The 4,068-nt window shown below is 43.1% G+C and overlaps 1 non-coding gene across 1 annotated transcript; it reads right to left on the bottom strand.

Moving 5' to 3' along the window:
- Window positions 1-260: 260 nt before the first annotated feature.
- On the bottom strand, window positions 261-341 carry LOC127791282 (small nucleolar RNA snoR35). Its single transcript, XR_008020919.1, has one exon. It is a non-coding gene; the product is annotated as a small nucleolar RNA snoR35 (small nucleolar RNA).
- Between the last annotated feature and the right edge of the window lie 3,727 nt (window positions 342-4,068).

Raw genomic sequence — 4,068 nt, 5'->3', positions numbered from 1 at the left:
TGAGTCCCAGGTGCAGCAAGTCCACTTGGCAGCCACTGATCTGCAGGCTCGAGTGAAATTACTGGAGACCGGAAGCAAACGTGAGCAGGTAGCAATCATGGCGTTGGATCAAAAGTTGGAGACCTCTCTAGGGGGCCTGGAGAGAAGGTTGAATGGAATTATAGATGAAGTGGGAGCTCAGATCAAGGAACAACTATAGAATTTAATGGTCATGTTCTCTCACCAAAATCACTCATCTATGAATGGATCGACTTCAAATATTCCAAATAGTACTGGGAGGTCTTCTGCTACGTCATTCTATACTCAATCTGGTGCTACATCCCCTGTTTGTCATCATGGAGGAACCATTCAAGGAGTACAACAACTTGCTGAAAGCATTTCTAGTGGTCATTTTACCTCGAACAATCTCCCTATTACCATTTTTCAGATATCCCATAGCAGCGCACATGATCATTCAGGGGTGCCACATAGTGGTAGAATGAGTGTTGTTGGAAGCCTTGGATATAATAGTGGCACAAATGGAGTTGGTGGGTCTATTCCCAGGATTCTTCCAACCTCTGCTGCAATTGGTAATTAGGATGATGTTCTAGGAATGGGAGCATCTCCAACCCTTGGAAAAGCAGAATCTCGAATTACAAGTTCAATGGGAAACATAGTTGATGGGGGCAACGTTGGGAAGAACCTGAACTATGGTGAGGTTGATAGGACAGTGAAAGCAAAGGGACAATCAGAAAATTTTGAAAAAGAAGTTCTTGTAGAAGGATATTCTAGCAAGCACAAAGAAAAAGGTGTTGCTGAATTCATTACATGGAATCAGAGTGGCGCAATGGATATTGGTGCTAGAGTCTTTACTCATATTTTGGACTTACTGAAATCTGAGGGACAATCAAATTTGGAACAAAATATGGATTTAACTTGGGTTAAAATAGGAAACGAGAAGATGGAAATAGCAATAACTGGAGGAAAACTGAAGGATAGAGCTGAAGAAGTCGAAAGGTTTGCTGAAGAAAACAAAACTATCACTACTGTGTTGGTTTTTGCTCCTACTGGAAAATCCAAGTTGCTGTCTGCTGCCGGGTGGGATGAACCAATGGCTGATTGTACTCTTAAAGTGGAGACCAATCTTGATTGGTCAGCTATTGTGAAGATTGGGAACATAATACTGATGTGGTTGGGCTTTGTTTTCTAGACCTTGCCTCAAATTATGTGCTGACAGACTTTACAAAAATACCCTCTAACTGTAATTGTAACTCAATTACAGCTTTACTCCTATAATACCCAAGGTCGTGACAATTTCCCCCCCTTGAAATGTTTCTTGTCCCTAAGAAACTTATTACCACCTAGCCGTTGCTTCTTTATCCAATGCCCATCTTCACCCAGCAATTTCTTCTTCGCTTTTCCTTCTTCTTATCTTATTTTCCCTTTTCTTTTGCCTTCTCTTTTCTTTCTCCTCAGCAGCAACAGTATTATGTCTTGTTGCCACACCAATTTTAGCTATCCGCATCTTCCTTAGTGTCATTAAAAATGGTTTCAAATGTGCCATCAGCCCTACAACCCCATCCTCCAACTCTTCTTGCTGCAATGTTACCTTTGCTTTATCTTGTGTGCTCATGCCAATGACATACATGTGAGACATTCCAAGCAAGGTGTCCGGTGTAATCCTTTGTTCCTGCTCTTTAGGCTCCTTATTCTGTTGTTTCAAGAGATTAATGGCATCAGGAGTCTCAGCTCTAATGGCAGTGCTTGAGAAGTTGCCAACTGATTGAGTAACATCCTCCACTTCCTCCTCCCCAATCTCTTCTTTCATGTACTCCTCAGCCCTCTCCACATCCAAGACCAAAGGAGTAGTATGTTTAGACCCTTTCATATCTTCAATAGGGGCCTCCTCCAGTGGAAATTCTTTTACTTGTTGGTAGCTGGAGTACACCAAGGATTTACTTTCAGCAATGCTGTCCTCATTCGGCTGCTTCACTTTAAGGATTCCTCCTTGTTAAAACTCCCGTGATAATCATCGAAGTATTCAATAGGAATGTTGTAATGATACTTCTTGATTAGTATCATTGCAAACTCTTGTAGCTTCTCGCGGAACATACAGCCAAATTCCTCGCATTGTTCATGAATCCCACTGCTTGTTCCTTTGTCCCTTCGGCTAGACTCATTCTCAAACTTCTTTTCCAAAATTTGATGCTTTTGGTTAATTGAAAATGCAGCATTCTTTGGCTGCCATTGAAGCTCCATTCCAGCTAAAAATGAAGCATTATTTTGCTGCAATTTAGGGCCCATCTGCTCCATGTATGCACTGCTACCAATGGCCTTATGATCAGGTCGTCCCCCTGAAAATGCAGCACCCTTCTGCTGCGACTGAGACTCCAATGTCCTTGTGCATGCACTACTCCTCTTGGCTGAAATCTCACTCATTGGAAAAGCAATAGGCCAAGAAAACGCAGCCTTTCCATCATAATTCCTCACACTTCCCGCTTCTAACTTAGCAATTGGCAGCTTGAATCCGATTACTGTGTTGATTGACCAACTACGAATTTTACCAAATCTATTTTTTTCTTTCCACCAATTTGAATCGAGAGCCATTGAGAAGTAACAGCCTATGAATAGCAGAAATTAACCGTCAAGGAGCGTCGGAACCTAATCGAGAGTCGCCTCCTGATCAACGCAGTAGCCAACACAGCCCTCCTAGATTTGAATTTCAGCGCCTCAGATCTCGGTCCTCTTCCTAGATCCCCAGAATTTAGCGGCAGGAATCGGAAGCTGGACAGTGGCCTAGATCCGTTGCTAAGGAGAAACAACCAAGATCGCCTGGGTTTGCTTGCCTCACTCACACACAGCGACTTGGATCCAGCTACTAGGACAACTGTAATTTACACAAGCTGCTGGAATTGAAGGCTAAGGATGGTAATGGAATTGGCTGAGGGTCACTTACCTGCGACACCTCCCAAGTTCGAGTTGAGGGTGCTCGCTTGCTTGGAGATTAACACCTCCCAGCGCCTAATCACCTTCTAGATGTCCAAAGTCGCTGAAACACCTCTTAAATCTGTTTCACCTTTCTTGTTCGTCTTTAAGATCCGATCGGAACTGTTTGGTCTTGCTTGCCCACAACACCAAGTTGCTTGCACCGCAGCTCCGTTCGTGGACCTCGTTTAATGCCAAGAACACTACTGGCCTTGCTCGTCTCTCCGTGTTGGACCCAATTGCGATTGCTGCGGATTCAACAATCTTCTCCGATCGACTCCTCACCCAATCACCGACCACAACTGGAGGACCGCAACACTTTTTGAGTTCGCCTTGATCGACAAGCCCTTGGAATCCAACTGCTATGGCGGTAGACTCTGATTGTACCACCGAAATGGTTCGACTCCGTCACCTCGTCAATTTCGTGTTGTTTCCGAAATCGCCTCCTGCGACTTGTTCGTTTCCTCCACCTATTGTTGGTCAGCTTCAACACCTACCGTGGATTGGTGTATGTCGCTGCTCTCCTTCAGAATCGAGTTGACACTCACCAGAATAGTTGGAGTTGCACTAGAATAAGAAACTGATGGCTGCTGTCGATATCTGTTGGACCTAAATCAGTAACGAAAATCGCCGAGGAACGGTGTCTCTGATACCAATTTGTCATTAACCTAGGGTTCATAACGGGGCTGGATTGGCAATCGGAAGAATTCGATTGAGTAGAACTAAGAATAGAAAGTTTAGAGGGATATTTGGACATAAATGGGGGAAGGATGAAGAGAGAAATGAGGGAGAGAAGTAGAGAGAAAATGAGAGAGAATTAGATATTCATTTAATCAATTCAAGCATAATCCCTTCCTACAGCTGAGGCAATATATATAGCCTCACTTAGCTATCAAATAAAGCTCTCTAACCAATTAAGCTACAAGACAAAAAGGGAAAATAACATAATAACAACACTCATGTGCTGTAACCGAATTACAAAAATACCTCCTAACTGTAATTGTAACTCAATTACAGCTTTACCCCTATAATACCCAAGGTCGTGACAAGAACAATACTCAAAAATAAAATGCAGCCTCAAAGATTAACTCAACGAACAAACAA

The sequence above is a fragment of the Diospyros lotus genome, chromosome 14, assembly GCF_014633365.1.
Source record: "Diospyros lotus cultivar Yz01 chromosome 14, ASM1463336v1, whole genome shotgun sequence".
NCBI classification, from domain to species: domain Eukaryota; kingdom Viridiplantae; phylum Streptophyta; class Magnoliopsida; order Ericales; family Ebenaceae; genus Diospyros; species Diospyros lotus.
The sequence above is the reverse complement of the archived record's forward strand: the minus strand, read 5'-3'. Positions and strand labels throughout refer to the sequence as shown.